We start from the raw sequence: 17,731 nt of genomic DNA on the forward strand, positions 1-17,731 counted from the left end.
AAAATAAAAAACTGGGACCTCCTGACTGGAAGGCAGATGTGCTAACCTCTATTCTATTATTTTACACTTCAATTTTTTAAAGACCCAGCCTCTTTGTTCATGCCTGAATTCCCATTTCTCACCCACGCCTCCTTCTGATGACAACCAGAAATTTCTCCTCGCTTGGTTTTCTTGTTCTCACCCACACTACCCTCCACCTCCTCCCTCCCCCACGACATCCAACCTCCACCACAAGGGGTTAATTAAAACTGATTGGGTCTTCTGAGACCACACCTGCCTCTGACAGGTAAGGCATCAGCATTGTGTGTGCGTGCGCTACCACCTTGCAAAAGTACTTCCTGTGCTCTGCTGCTGGGTTCAAAGCAGTCCCATTAGAACGCAATGATAGCTATCAGTTTGTATGTCTGATGCTTTAATGCATATTCACCAACGCGTGGCCTTTGGCGTTTGACTTCCCATTTGCATGCGATTTGTGTCTGTAAATACATATGCATTACGTGGTGAGTGCGCTGTGTCCCTGCTTGTCGGAGCCACTTCAGGGCCTCATGCTTGATGGCTGATTAGACTCTGCCTGCTGGAACCAATCGCTGCTTAGCCTCAGCTTCATGCCCGTACGCCTGTTAGTCAGGCGGAGAGCCACAAGGAGGACGAGACACACAGTGACCTTATCTTGTAATCATCTTTACCAGTAACGCATATAACATCACAACAAATCCTTTTATTTTTATTTTTATAATCATTACGAACCACAAACATGCTGATGCAATAGTACATCCGAATATATGAATGAAATGCTTTAAAAAAACAAAAAACAGATAATGACCCACATCTAGCCTGTGATTGTAAGCTCGTATGTGTGCTTGTGTACATGATGTATGGCAAGTGAGGTGTTTGTATGTACTGTAGAAGCAAGAGCTATGTTGTGTAACAGCAGCTAGCAAGGGAGAAGTGCTGCACACACAGGCCTGGCAAGGAGAACAGTCAAATTAGCCACTGGAGAACAACGCGTGCCCATGCCTCCGCCGGGAACAGGTGAAGGAAAAACGCAATAGAAGGGTAAGAAAGCTGGAGAAAAAAAAATAACTGAATGTGTAACCTCAAACATCTCAAGACAAAACATAATTAACAAGCAGTGTTGCTGCAGTAGATAAGAAAGAAAAGATTTGTATGCAAATATATTCTCATAATCCCATATTGTTTGTTGTTATGTGAATGTTTATATATGTGTGTATAAAAAGGGAAATCAACCCAAAAACTTTCTTTACATAAATATGTCCTATGTAGCCCCACTAGTCTTAACACAAGATTCTGATAAATATTGCATGTGTGGAATATGACTTAAGCAGCAAAATCTGCCCATTCTTATTCATCTCAAGGGGCGGCCATTTTGTCTAAAAATGACATCATAGTTGCTCAGCGTTCAGGTAATGACCAATCACGGCTCAGTTTGCGAACGTCACATGACCAAACTCAGAAAACAGGTGAGCCGTCATTGGTCATCAGCTGAGCACTGAGCAACTGTGATGTCATTTTCATTCGACGGCAAGTGACAAAATGGCCGCCCCCGGAGATGGATAAAAAAAACGGGTGGGTTTTGCTGCTTCATTAAACTAAGACTATCTCCTCACAAAGAGTAATAAGTCTTCTTCATGCTCCATGTGTGTGTTTCCATTTTGTGTTTGTGACGTTTAATAAATGGCTGAAAGTCCATTGGAGGCGGGACTAATTCTTATTTTTTTTACTTCGCTCAAGCGAACCTCGTTTGTAACCAAAAATTGGATAAAAACATACAGGAGAAAAAAAATCAAAAAATCGACCAAGCTCGTAACTCTAGGAACACCCAAGTTGGCACACAATCAAGGTAAAGTGGAACCTCGGAGTTCGAACGTCTCGGAACTCGTACAAATCGGATTTAGGAAGGAGTTTATCTCGCCAATGTAACTACTTTCGTAAATACTGGCACAAGGACCCCCCCTTAGCTGTTCAACAACGTGCCTGATGCTAAACAGCGCACAAGGACCCCTTGGCAGTCTAACAATATGCCCAATGTAAAATACACTAACTAAAGCATGCATTCATTAACATAGTATTTTTCATCCACTGAGGCCATCACACCAAAAAAGGTAAGGTATTTTAATTTATTTAAATACTGTATATGGTGTACATGTTTTTTTTTTTAACATAAATATAAATTAAAATAGGAATTCTCTGGTTTTGGAGCTTGGGAACGGATTAATTGCATTTACATTATTTCCTATGAGAAAAAATGTTTTGGAGGTTGAACAATTCAGACTGTGAACACTTCACAGGAACGAATTGTGTTCAAACTCCGAGGTACCACTGTACTACTATGAAATATAGCTGCTTTCTAGTAGCAAGAAAATATATAAAATTTCTTAGATTAGCAACTTTTGAACAAATAGACAAACTGAGCTAATTAAAATATTCCTACCACGTCTCGCTCACGCTATTGTTCGTTGTTTTCGAAGAGACGTTGAAATGAACCGATTGCTCGGCGCAGCAGTAAAATGCAAATGCGAGTCAGTTCTTGGCTTAGGTGTCAGAAATCGGTTTAGGCCCCAGCATTTTCCCTTTCAGATTTAAGAGTCACAATAAAAGTGAAGAAGAGAAGAGCCATTTTACTATTTCACTCCCGCGGTGCCAGTTTACGCGTTCCTGGCCAATCTCTATTGAGGGCCGGCTGATGTGGGCAGACGTACGCATTGCGCCGTCCTCTCCCAACATTCCTCTGTTTGTCTGGACCTCCTTTAAGGACATGTAGTCTGGCCATTGTGCGTTTGTGTGCCTAGCTGGCTGGCTGGCATGGCACGGGCAAACGGGCCATGCGGGCAGAATGCTAACTCACTTTGATTGTGAAGCCTTTGCATTGCATGTGCAGCTGTACGTCTGCTGCCTGACGGTCATGCCCACGATCAACAAAAGTTAAAAAGACGTTAAACTGGTGGAAACGTTTAAAAAAAAAAGGCGTCCTTTTTGTGCTTTTATTGTCTCACATTTGGAAGCCAGTCATCTACATTTAACTGTTGAAAGAAGTGGACATAAAAGGAGGAATGACAAATAAAGCCTCAGAAGATTGACGTCACGAGGCTTTATTAGAGAATACTGGCAGAAGCGGTGCGTCCTATTGTGAGGGGTTATGTTGCGTAAATGGTGGCTCTAATTTTGCTTGGTGAGTAACTGACGAGAAATTGGGATTACCGGCTAAAAATTGCATGTGCGTTCTGCTTAATGCTGTTGCTAAGCACGGGGAACAAATCAAAAGAAAGGATTGAATCGAGGACTAACAATGTATCGGTTATGGATGACATCAGCACAGCAATTCTGAGGCATCTTTGCTACATTGTTTTTTTTTTGTCAATGATGAGTGGATGATGAAGAAGTCTTAGAAATATACACTCAAGAAATATACATGAGACACAACATTATTTGGGAATGTTTGTCTCTCAGCATTTAACCAATAGGAACATCTCGCATGAAGCGCAACAGCATTTGTGAGAATGTTTGTCATTCAAAACTCACACAATAAGAAAAAGATAAACCCTATCTTTTTTAATTCCGTAGTTTCTCAATAAGACAAATTGATGTAATACACTTAAGGATGCTTGTCTCAGCATTCAAAAGGTAACAAAAATAACAATTAGCTTGCCTCTCAGCATTCTCATAACAACAACACATATATATTTTCATTGACAATCGCATTAGTGAAATGTTTCTTCATCAGTATACACCCAATAAGAAAAATATATTTTGACACACATTATGAATGAAATTAGAATGCTTGTTTCTCAGCATTCACACAATCCATTTTTGATGATCAATTGAGTGTGAATGCTTGACTTTCAACTTTCACGTAATGAGAATAATTTCATGAATGGCATTAACACAAGACAATTATTTTGGATGTACTGCGATGAGTATGGATGCTTGCCGTTCAGCATTCCTATGATAAGAAATATGCTTTAATAAGGAACAGTATAATTTGATAGATGAGTGAAAATGTCTCTCAGCATTAGCACAATAACGTAAATGCTTAATTTTGATGCACAATACCATTAGTGTAAAAGCTTGACTCTCAACAACCATACAATGACTAACTGAAATAACTGATGCAATGGTGTAATATTTTTTTTAAACACACATATAACATTTTATACAGTGCCTTGCAAAAGTATTAACCCCCTTGAATTAAACCTTTTGCCACATTTCAGGCTTCAAATAAATATAGAAAATTTGATTTTTTTTGTGACACAATCATAAAGCATAATGAAACTTCTGATATTTAAAAAAAATAAAAAAAATAAATAAAAAACTGAAAAGTAGGACGCACGAAAATATCCACCCCCCACCATATATACTGTATATAGATTGAGTCGTACCATATCGAATCAAATCCCACTGAGTTGAACCGTTCCACTTTCAAATCGAACCGTCGTTGAATTGTTTCACACCCTGTGTTTCGAAAACAATATTATATCATCTTTTGTGGAGAGATGCACACCTTTAGTTATTTATATATATTTATTTATATATATATAATGTAATATTTAAATTATATTTAAAATACATTAATAGATAATTGTATTTATTATTTATTTTATTTCATTTTTAATTTTTATTTTCCATTACTCGACATTTCATGTTTACCGTTTCCTGTCGGCAAACAAAGGGGGAACCTCTTTTGTCCAAGCTCCAATTCCTCTGCTACACCCCTTCTGTGCTTCCCTGTGATTAGGATCAGAGCTCATGGAGGGGGCGAGGGGCGTGAAATCATTTGTGGTTGTAATTATGGGCTCCCCTCTCCAGAGTAATCATGAGCTATTAAACACCACCACTCGGCTCAGACCCCCAACAATGCTAGTTAACATCTCCGCTCCTCCGGGAGGCTGTGGAGAAGAGGCCAACTACCCGCAAAGTACAGTTGGCACAGAGGTGTGTGTATGTGTGTGTGCATGGAGGTTTCACATGCTTTCTTCTTTTGTATGCAAAGACGAAATTCAATAACACTGAGACAAAGGGTCCACTTATTTAGTAATTGTACCGCCTTAAAGTTTCATTCACTCACTTACACACCAAGTCAGAGTGGAATTATCACAAATAATAACTGTTATTAACTCATTCACTGCCATAAATTCATTAAAAAAAAAAAAATTAATTAGGGGGCAACAGGCGATTAACATTTTTAATTGTAATTAATCGCATGACTTCATTAGTTAACAATTAATCACAAATTCTATATCTGTTCTAAATGTACAATAAAAAAAAAATTCTAGGTTTTCATACTCTTGTTAACAAAAGTGGAAAAAAATGTTAAACTAATATAAATAGATAAAATGAATTTTTGACGTCTATAGCCGTCAATGGCAATGAATGAATTTAAAAAGAAAAGAAAAGATTATTAAAAATTTGGGGCGTCAGGCGATTACAATTTGTAATCATAATTAATTGCATGACTTCCCTAGTTAACTCACAATCAATCACAAATTTTGTATCTGTTCTAAATGTACAATAAAAAAAAAAATCTAGGTTTTCATACTTTTGTTAACAAAAGTGGAAAAAAAATGTTAAACTAATATAAATAGATAAATTAATTTTTGACGTCTATAGCCGTCAATGGCAGTGAAGGAGTTAATAGTTGATCAAAATCTGTAGTTTTGACCTTTTGCGCTAATGTATGTAAGATGCCATTCTATATCAGTCACACAGGTGTTTCCGTGTGAAAGTAACAGGTAGAGCTACCGAAAAGATGGGGAGGAATTCAACACCTCGGAGAAACGCGTATTCACCATCTTTTGATCGGTGACGCGTGCTTGAAGGCGAGAGAACTTCAAACCTGCGAGAATGACTCTCACGCTGCACCGAGGCAGCAGGAAGTAAGCAAACAAGCGAGGAGGAGAAACGGCGGTTGAACAAGAGGGAGGAAAGAGGGTGCAAGTGTTTATTCTCCTCTTCCCTCCTCTACTCTGTCTTTTCCCTCCCTTTTTGTCCATTCACTGATGTGTGTGGGTGTACACAGTCGCTCCGGCACACTTGAATCTTTTACTGATTACCTCACACACGTCACGTCTTTCTGAAGGGCTTTTAGCGCTGGAGGATTATCGGGCAGACAGAAGCTTTTAACCCTTTCTCTGGCCTCCCCTCTCAAGACAGCCAGATGACAAATGCATTGTGTCTGACAATTGTTATTTTGATAAATATGACATTTTACAAAGGGGTCTCCATTGTTTCCAGGTTAAAAGCCTGCTGCTGTATACGAAATAATGATGTGCTGATCGTCAAACTGGATTTGGGGGAATGATTTATTGACGTGGAGGAACTAGCCATTTCATTAATTTGCTCGTCACAAAGCAAGATTTACACCACTTTCCATACAAAACTGCAGGTGCTGAACTGAGCTTATAGACCAAAGGGGCAAACAATTATCCGCAACTTCATTGGGAACGAGCTTTCCCACATATGTTATTGTGATTTATATTCGCCACACTTTTTTGTCATGTAACAACTCCCACATAATACTTTCGATTTACACCATTCAAATGTCAACTTATATTAATAATAATAATTTATTAAAAAATTCACACTTCCCGGGGTATATATATCGTCTGATTTCACATTACTTACAGTATTCGCACAATTTAACGTTAACTCATTCACTGCCATTGACTGCTATAGACGTCAAAAATTCATTTTAACTATTTCTATTAGTTTAACATTTTTTCCCACTTTTGTTAACAAGAGTATGAAAACCTAGATTTTTTTCATTGTATTAGAACAGATATAAAATCTGTGATTAATCGTGAGTTAACTAGTAAAGTCATGCGATTAATTATGATTAAAAATTTTAATCGTCCGACGCCCCTAATTTTTAATAATCGTTTCCTTAGATTATTATAAATAAAAGAAAAAATATTTAAAAAAAAAAAAAAGAAAAAGAAAAGATTATTAAAAATTAGGGGCACCGGGCGATTAATTTTTTAAATCGTAATTAATTGCATGACTTCACTAGTTAACTCACGATTAATCACAATTTTTTTTATCTGTTCTAAATGTACAAAAAAAATCTAGGTTTTCATACTCGTTAATAAAAATGGAAAAATATGTTAAACTAATAAGAAATTATTCAAATTAATTTTTACATCTATAGCAGTCAATGGCAGTGAATGAGTTAAATATAAACTTTTGCCCATTCATTTTCAATGGGACAGACATTGAAATTTTTGTCCCACTTACCATCATTACCACCTGTCTGATACTCCTCAGTGACGCAGTTGGTATGAGTGCATTGTCCAGTAACCAGGAGGTCCGAATCACACCTTCCACTATACATTGCAAATATATCCATGGCCGTTATGCTGAGTGATATACATGTATACCAACTGACTACCATATCGAGAAATGTATTATAATTTCACTGAAATGATCAAATGTGTTCGCAGATGACACTTTATATATATATAAATACTTTATTAGCGATACTTTTGAATGAGTCAAGTTAGCTCAGTGGTTAGAGCAATTACCATCCACCACGGAATACCTGGGTTCAAACCCCACTTGGACCACATTTTAGTCATTTATCTTTCAATTTACTTCATAAGCACATGCATTCAGATCTTAGCATTCAGCTAATAGTATTCAACTTTTCAGCATTCCCACGCAATTTCTCCAGAAAATGCGCTTTGTCTAGTTAACCACATAAATTAACTCACCAATGAAATCCAATACAATATATTCTGGGCTCTATTTTCATACACAGTATATGTAGAAATCATGGCACATTCTGATTTCATGCACATCTGTGAAGATATGCCTGATGGAATGACAATTTGGTGGCATAAAGGTAGTCTAAAGTTACACTTGCTTGGACCATGTCTATTGTGAAAAGTGTTGATTTAATCAGGCATTTTCAAATTTAGTCTCAGTTTTAGTCCAATTTCAATCACACTTATTAGTTTTGATCATAGTTAGTCAACCTCATCCCATTTTTATTTAGTCACCTTTTAGTCCACTATAAATTGAGCATTTTAGTCTTTATTTAAAAAAAAAATCGTATATTTTTTATTTAAAACAACTTCACATACAATTACAGTATATCAACGAGTGGCTATTATGACTCCATGCTACAAGCTAGTAGGTTAGCTAGCATTAGTTAGCGGATTAGCATTGTTTGAACGTTAGCCTATAGCTGTTGCATTAATGTTACGTTGCACTCGCTAGCTGCAGTTTTGAACGGGGGTGTTTCACTGTGTGTTAGTGACAGATTAGCAGACAGGATTTTACAAAATCATAAATTTCATCTCATCTTTGCTCGTGAACTAAAATGTCCATAGATTTTAGTCCAGTCTTTATTAAATGAGCTAAATTTTTGTCCCGTCTTTATTAGTCGACGAAAATGCAAACTGATTTAGTCCCAATAATTGTTTATTAATGGCGGTTTTAGTCGAATCTAGTCTAGTTTTCGTCCGGCAAAAAATGTGTGTTGATGAAAATAATTTAACATTTTTTTCATTTTGTTTTCATTAACAAAATTAACACGAGGTGAAAGTTAGGAATGAAAAAAATTAATAGGCCATCAAACGTATATTTTTGGAACATGTTGAAATTAAAATGATTTGAATCGGTCAAGAAATGTAGAAGGAGTTGAAGGACAAAACAATGGAATAATAAAAATAAAAACATTTTCACAATTATATTATATTATATATTGAATATTACTGTGGGTATTACTCATTATTTAATGAGATAATGAATACATTTTACTGAGGTCTGACTCTTGGTAATGTAAACGCTCAGTAGGCCAGATTAAAGAACAGAGTAAAAAAACAAAACAAATTTGCCCACCACTATATTAGAGTGTTTGAGTACATATTGTATACGTGCTACATACCTTGATATTTTGTTAACAAAATGATGCTATGACAAACCAAAGGACCTTCTGATTGTAGCGCACATTTGGGTGCTTATGGTGGTGATGTTCAATGCATCGCTGGGCCAATATGTAACGCTCCATCTTGTCATTTTAACGACGCTGTGCATGGAATGAGATTCACTTGTTCAATTTAAAATCGGTGACATTACACCCCATTGCTTTTCTGTTACAACAGGCATTCAGGAGGTTTTGTAATGAAATATTTGACAGAATTGAGGCTGCACTTAATAGCTAAGGGTCAAGGTTTTTTTTTTTATGAAGGCGAGAGCGGAAGTCAGTTTTAGGTATGTAGTGGTAATAATATTGTGAGTCGTAATGAACAAGTGACTTGAGTTCCCTCATAAAGGTTGCTTCCATATGTGCCATCTCTGAGGTGGTCGGCTGTTGCCCTCTATCCCCGCCTTGTGTTTTCCTCTGTTTTAAGTGTGTGTCCTGCCCATCCTCTTCCATTCAAAGCTCGGTTTACCATAACAATAGCTGCCTGCCGTGTATAGCTCCGACCACTGCAGACTACTGGCAGGGGCCCATTCACTACTGCAACCCACCCCGTCTAATAAAGGAACCGGCGGGGCCTGCCGACTCAGCATCACCCGTGTTGTGTCTGTGTCGACTGCGTTACTTACCAGGGACGTAGAACTGTTGGGTTTATGTACTGGGGTGAACAAGGAGGGGGTTTATGTACCCAGAAGGTTGGAGTTCCAGTCTGAAAAGACAGAAAACCGGTTTAGGACAAATTGTTCCAAGTGGGATTTGAACGGAGGGATAAAGGAAATGATGGGTGACCATATTGTTGGAAGATTTGGTTGTGTTTGTCCTCCACGTCTGTTAGTGTCTGTTTTATATATGTACTGTGTGATTGCAATTCCCTCTATAATTGTGCGAGAATGCTAACAGACGCTCTTCAAAAAAACAACAACTGAGACGACTGTAATATGCTTGTCAGGTCGATAGAAAACATTTTATGCATACACCTTAATTGCTCATCCTCCTTGACGAAACCCTCTTTTGACAACACTATAATTGTATGTGCAACCATTTTCATAGGTACGTGTGGAAATGCAATGTAAATAAATAGCAAAATGGTTCCGAAATAAATGGCCAAAGAATGAACATGACGATCACAGAATTTTCATAGCAATATCATAGTGACAGTAGGCACCACAGGGAATGACTTATTTATTGATTGACACGAGGCCGAGTAGGACAGGAGTTTTATTTCCAACAAAAAAATCACAAACCTGAAAAAAACGAGGGGAAAAGGGCACTGGCTGAGATAAACAACAAACGGCGCTGCACTAAGGGAGGTAAGACAGGCGAGACGCAGACTATTTAACAGATGAGGGTAACGAGGCACAGGTGGGAGCAATCAGGGATCAGGGGCGGGGACCGACAACACACAAGGAAAGGCAAGTAACCTGAAACGAGATGAGCGTCAGACTTCAAAATAAAACAGGAAATGACCACACTAACGAAAACAAAGACAGACAAACCACACCATGGTGTGACATTGATAGGGATGGGTACCGTTCTCATTTGAACCGGTACTGTTCCAATACTCGGTACCTGGGAATCGATATCGGTACTTACCGGTATAAATTTTCAGTACTTTTCACCTCTCTCTTTTTTATTTATTTATTTATTTGTAAATTTTATTTATTAATGTATTTGGGTGGTAGAAAATGTTAATCATTGTTTATTTAATAGTAAAATATTTTAAAAAATCGATTTAACAATTACTTTTCAATATATTTAAATTTATACTTGACAAATAAAAAAAATCATACAATTTCATTCACAGGGAGAGGAATAGTAAAAATAAAAGTTTAACATTTTACAATTACTGAAGTATAATTAATAAACATATGTTAATATTACAAAAAACAAAGTGTTAAGTGTAATAACAATTGATGTTATCTTCGTTTCTTGTGCAGTTGTTTTTAAAGGACGCGTTGAGCTCAGTTGGAAGAGGACATGACATTAACAAATATATAGAATAATTTGATTTAAATTCATCATTTACAAATCGGTCCATACCACAAAAGGTACCGTCTTCGGCAGTCGGCACCCATCCTTATTTATTGATGTGAGTAAATTGTTTGAATGCTTAGAAAGTGAACGTGGTCTGACTGGACATCATTTCTGCATCAATGCATTTTTTTGGGGGGACATTTTTGTCAATTTTGTGGACAAAATGGAAAAGTACTATCTGAAACTGTTCGTCCTGCAGATAATTGCCCAAAAAGGGCACTGAACACTACAACAAAATGTCACCCTCTTTCCCCTGGTTAATGACTGGAGATCAGACAAGTTAGTGGGGCGACTGCAGCCTCTTTAGCAGCAAGCGCACATGATTGGCCCTGTCTCAAGAGCCGCTTTCTCCTAAAATCAGTCATTTTGTCAGGCGGCATTCATAAGGTTTGATTGGAGAAGAGTGTGTATTTGTGTTTGAGCTTATGTGTGTGTGCGTGTGTGTGTGTGTGTATGTGCATGCCTTAGACCTTGGGAGGGATGCTCGTACAAGCCCAAACTTGCCCCAGCGATGCCACAAAGGCTGTCAGAAAAGAAAGATGACGGCAGCGCGTGTTCTCAGCTAATTCCTACAAGGACAAACATACACCCAACGGTCACACAAACACCGTGATACACGATACAGCCACAATTATTGGCTTTTTTATTATTATTATTTGTCACTCCATTAAACAGAGACATGAGAGAACAAAGAGAGAGGAGCTTATCTGGAGGAAGAGTTACATCCAACTATTATTGACGCAGGTGACCAACAGTGAAGCGGAGTTGAAGATAAACCTGTGTGTGTGTTCCTACTCCGTCTTATTAGAAGCTGAAAGTTTGTGGATATCCGCTGATATGCAACCAGAAGAAAAGAGGCTGCCGTTGATTTTGCCTTAATCCCTTTAAACGTATTGACATAAGCTGCCGCAGGAGTGGTCATCTATTGGTGGCATGGGGTCGTCTGTGGAATTTTCCACTGGTTTCCACCAGCACAGAAAATGGCTATAGACATTTTTTCAAGTCATGGATACGCGACATTTTTATAATGACCATTTTGCAGACTATATTATATATTGTTTACGTTATTTTCTAATGAGCTAAAATATGAATCAAAACCAGCAGTTATTATTTGTGACAATTCAATTGTAGTGTTTAATGTTGTCGAGCCGATGACGTCATTCACAGTACAATATAAAATAGTGATTGTTGCTTCTGATTATAAGTAGAATTAAGGTCTATTATTTTTGCACTACCCGTCCCAAGATGACCCTTTAAACAGCCTAAAAGGGCACAACTGGCTTATGCCATTGTTAAGGGGCAGTGATGGCTGTGATCGACTTTTGCCTAGCAACAAGCGATGGTGCAAACAGAAAAAAAAAAAAAAGACAGGAAATATAATCCAATCAATGTTACACTTCCTGCGATAAAATGTGTAACTCAATTGATTTTTAAAAACATCATTTCAAGAGGGGAAGTAAAAATAAATAAGTAAAATAATGTGGTTGCAAAAGTGTGCACACTCCCTTATAACTGGGATGTGTTCAGAATTAATGAGTGACATTCAAATGCGTGTTAAATGGGAGCACCATTTTAAGTGCCTCTGATTTACCCCAAATAAATTTCAGATGTTCTAGTAGGCTTTTTTTTGGCTGGAAAAAAGAAAAAAAATCCAACCAAAATGTTCAACCTTGCTTTCATCGATCATAAATAACACTTTTCTCTCAATTTTTTGGGAGAGAATTTCATGATCCAATGAAACCAAGTAGTTAATCAGAGGCACATGAGTTTGAATGTGATTCTATCGCAGGTGTTTATTTTTTACTTCTCCTCAGATTATACATCACATTAAGTCACATTAACACAAGTTAAAAAAAAATTTTTTTTATCCCAGGAACAGAGGAATGTCATAAAAGTGCACATTATGTCTGTTTGTTCTTACAAGGTCAGGGCGGTCACCGTCTTGTGAGCAAACTGGTAATTCAGCAGCAGACTAAAGCGATTACCTTGTTTGTACGTCCTCAACTTTGTATGTTCCACAAGTCATCTGACAGCTCAGGCAGGTCCAAACTCGCCTTGCACAATGATTAGCCCTGCTTGTCTTACACTGGACACAATGGCCTCTTCCTTGGCATCTCTGTTGAACCATCGTTGACCAGGCAAACTGTGAAATCAAAAATTTCCATGAAAGACAATAGGACAATGCAACGTGTAAGAGTTTGGTGTCTTTTTACCTTGTACAAACTACACTTTGGTGGAAGTGGGGTTCGATTTAATATGTTTTGAAAAATACATGATGGCGCAGCAGGCAAAGTGCAGTGTAATTGCTATTATAGTGGTGCCATATCTGATAATAACAGAGAAGCTAAATGATGGTTACAATTACTTTCTGCTCTGTAAGTCAATTTATTCTTTACCTTCCTCCTTATGTTCCTTTCTACCTAAAGGTCATATTTGGAGCATATTGTACTCATGGGTAAGTAAAAATGCATTGCTTAACAAAAACTGCAATATATTGGAGGCCACAATTCAGAGCATAATACAAATATGATAGTGAAGATGTGTAAATTGTGTCTGGTCCAAATTTGGATTGTTTGGCGTTGGTGGAGGTCTGCATATTTAAAATATGAAATTTGGCAAATTGTGGCTTACTTCATGAGGTCCACGAACCGTTTCCAAGGGACCGTGTTATGGAAAATTGATATATTAAAGGGTTGTATAGAAAAAGGTCTCTGGAGTGCTTGCCCATACAGTTGTACTTGAAAGTTTCAACTAAACTTATGGTAAGAAAAATACTTTAAATCCAAAATACTGTGGAATTGTTTTGATATTTTCAGTGGTTGAAGTTCATATGAGGAAATATGTGAATGTAAATTTTGGTGATGATTCATAGCATATTTGTGTCATTACGCGGTGTTTAGCTTTTGTACATTTACAGTTGTATGTAAGTGTATGTAAACTTGTAAAAAAAAATTGCAGCAAATTTTGAAGAGGGATGCTAAATAAAGTTATTCATTCAAAAAATGAAAAAAATAATGCTGTTTCGTGCTTAAGCCTAAACCTTGTCTAATGTAAAAAAAATAATGTTACTTTGGCACCATCTTGTGGAAAGTAATTTCATTGTCGTCATGACTTAGCCTTGTCTAATGTTTTTTAATTGTAGAAATGCTGGAAGATTTTTATTCTCCTCACTTTTTTTTGCAGAGAAACAACTCCCACAAAATACTTCCGATTTACACCATTCAAAATTCAACTTTCTTCAAAAATTCACGCCTTCCGGGGTATTTATAGTCTGATTCCACATTACTGTATTCGCACAATTTAACGTTAAATATCAACTTTTCCCCATTCATTTTGAATGGGACTGACAATGAACTTTTTCTGTCACTTTCCTCGCCTACTTCCATTCATACAACCGACCATCATTACCAGTTGTCTGATACTGTTGGCGCAGTTGGTAAAGTGCATTGTCCAGTTACCAGGAGGTTGCAGGTTTGAATTCCACCTCCGACTGTACATTGCAAATATATACATGGCAATTATGCTAAGCATGTATACAACTGACTATCAGAGTTCCATTTTTCCATCTAAAAGAATGGAGGATATTGCATGCCTAGGTGTCGCTATTGAGTTTTTTTTGGTCATTTTTCCATTGGATATCATTAGTTCCACTTTTCCATATAAATTTTAACTAAATTAAATTCACGGCTCCCAGGTTCAAGTGTTCTTTTTATTTATTTATCTTTCAACTACAATTAATACTTTATGATTTTCACAATTTACTTCATAAGCATTCGGCTTAGCATTCAGCGCTTAGCATTCAGCTATTAGCATTCAGCTTTCAGCATGCCCACGCAATTTCTGCAGAAATTGCACTTAGACTAATTAGTATTTGCGTTCTTTTGATATCTAAAGGCAATTTCAAACCTTGAAATGTGGGAATCAAGTGGATTTTTGTTGTTCTCGGCAGGACTTGAACCCTCCATGTGAGTTGGACAACGTTGCATTACACAGATTGGTCATGGAGTGCACTCAAACCAAAACAACAAAAAATCAACACTCGCTGTCAATTTCACCAATGACCATTAAATATGTAAATATATTACATGGTATGTAGCGTTTTATGTTTGTATTTTTCATTTATTTTTGTTTACTTCAAAAAAACGAATATAGGCAGGCATTAACCCGAAATTTGGCGTGTAACAGTGCAGGGTGTTTCCCATGTATGTTAATAGTTCATTTTATTCCAGCTGGTGTCCACCATGTGGTTTCAGGAGGCCTATAAGATTACTCTCCATCGAACCGGGCATAGGTGGGATCTTCAGACAGGTGCATAGCAGGCCTGCTTTGCCCCTCCACCCTCACACTACACACAAACACACACACTAGAATCAGCACCCAGACCATCAGGTGAAGTGGGCCAATCAAAAGGGGGTGGCATGTGTGCGAGTGTGTGTGTTGTTCTAGACTAGGCACAATGAGAGAGGGTCTGTCAGTGGCCACCTGTTGGCCAGCTGACGGGGGTCCCGTTTCAGGGTCAACTTTCAATTTTCTGTTTCTCTTACGTGAATTCTCATCTCTCGTGGATTTCCCCCAAGATTTTAATGTGAACATGACACAAGGCAAGAAGAAGACGGTGGACATTAGAGGGTAGGGGGCGGGGGGGTAGCGTCTCATAGTGTCTTGTTTGATGCTGATCAATGGCTCGCGGATAGCACCCTCTTCATGTGGTATTACCATCACTATAGGGGCCGTAATGGAGGTCTGCAGGTGGGGGTGGAGGAGAGGATTGGCGATGGGGGATTGGAGACCCCAAATGAGGATTGAGTGATGAAAGTAAGGAGGCGTGCAGTGGACAGCAGGAGGGGACATGACTTAGTAGAGGAGATCATTTCTCGTCTGTGGGGGCTGGAAATAAGTTGAGGGTGGAGGACAAAATGGTGATATATGCAGAATCAGGTTATCATGAATCCGTTTATAGTTGCTCCTGCAGGCTTTCCATACTAATAGGAAAGTCAGGTTGCATCAACAATCTCATTTATGACTTTATAGTATTATTTTATTCATATTTTTGATTAACGGGGATACACAATATAGAAAATGATGTGGAGTAAATTTGGTCCCACAGTGAAATTCATACTTGGAAGAGAGTAAAGTAAAAAAAAAAGAAAAAAAAAAAAAGAAGTCACTCAAGGAACAAACCCAAAACTTCATGTTGGGAGACAGCCAATCTACTCCCTGAGCAAAACCGATGTTTTTGTCTCCTTTTGGATATAAGCAAACAATATAGTCTCCCAAGCTGAAGGTTGTGAGTTAGTTCCTTAACCCTTGTAACTAAAAAAAGTAATTAAAAAAAACTAGTAAAATGTTGTCAAAATTGCTAAAATAAAATAAAATAAAATAAAAACTAGTACCATTTTGTCAAAATTGCTCCCTGTAAAATTTACTTAGAATTTCTGAGTGAAAACTCTTTAATAGATTTTTTCATGCGATAGGCAAATTCTTTCATACACGCTAAACATACTTTGAGTAAAATGTACTCTGAATATTTTACTATTATATTTTTTCAAGGGCCAACAATAAATAAATTAGTCATTACGGTATAAATTTATTGTTCCTTCAAAATAAGTCAAAATACAGCCAATAATAGCTAAATCCCTCACAACAAAAGTGAGTACACCCCCATGTGAAAATGTCCAAATTGAGCACAGTTAGCCATTTCTCTCCCCAATATCATGTGACTCATTAGTGCTACAAAATCTCAAGTTTGAATAGGGAGCAGCCGCAGGTGTGTTAAATTTTGTATTACAGCTCTCACACTCTCTCAGGCCCCGCCCACACGAAAGCCAGTTTCAATGACATTTTGCTGATATACTCATATACTCCTCAAATAACCACATAGCGAAATGTCAGGCGTTTGGACAATCAATAACAGTGGCTAGACAGAAGCAAAGCTCTCCATCATTCATTTTTTTATTTGGTGTGCAGGCGAGGGATATGGAAACAGATAAATACTGCAATACGAAAAACTTACAGTAAGTATCCCTAATTGAGTTTGAATCCCTTAAGAGGAGATATGCGGCTTTCCTAAGCAGGGCGATGATGTTGCTGTTGCTTGTGATGCAAATCAGTGCTTTCGATGTTTATGCTGTTCAGCCTCTCAGTGCTACTCTCTGGCCCAAGTACACACTTAGACAGACTCATTTAAGAACAAGACTTAATGAATCTGTGTGTGTACGTGCTACATGACAATAGCTTGCACCCCCCCCCCCCCACACACACACACACACACACACAAAAACAGCGCATGACACACAGGGAGCACTGAGGGCACCAATAAGAGTTCAGCACGCCAGTGTACCCTCCGCTTGAATAATTCAAACCAAACATGTTGTTGTGAATGATGCATGGGGTAAAACGCGGTTAGTCTTTTGTTGCTATCTAGCGGCCACTCACGGTACTGCAGGGACTCCTGGAGAAATAAAAGTAAAATACTTGTGTTGTATCAAAATTTAGTTTTTATGTAATGCTTTGTTCCTTTAAAAAATAAATAAAAAAATTCCCGCATGCTTTTACTTTCACGTTTACTAATTAGTTTCAACCGCTTGTCATATGTCCTCCAGTGGCGCAATCGGTCAGCGCACGGTACTTATAAGACAGTAACCAGCTGAGTGATGCCGAGGTTGTGAGTTCAAGCCTCACCTGGAGCATTTAAATTTATCTTAGCGTCTTGTGCCCAAGGATCATTAGCTAAATATTACAACTATGCAGTTAAGGAAA

General features: G+C 37.8%; 1 non-coding gene across 1 annotated transcript; it reads left to right on the plus strand.

Moving 5' to 3' along the window:
• Positions 1–17,567: 17,567 nt before the first annotated feature.
• trnai-uau (transfer RNA isoleucine (anticodon UAU)) lies at positions 17,568–17,661 on the plus strand. The gene is made up of 2 exons: positions 17,568–17,605; positions 17,626–17,661. It is a non-coding gene; the product is annotated as a tRNA-Ile (tRNA).
• The last annotated feature ends 70 nt before the right edge of the window (positions 17,662–17,731 follow it).

The sequence above is a fragment of the Leptonotus elevatus genome, chromosome 20 (assembly GCF_054856555.1).
Source record: "Leptonotus elevatus isolate MCC_2025b chromosome 20, RoL_Lele_1.0, whole genome shotgun sequence".
Taxonomy (NCBI): Eukaryota; Metazoa; Chordata; class Actinopteri; order Syngnathiformes; family Syngnathidae; genus Leptonotus; species Leptonotus elevatus.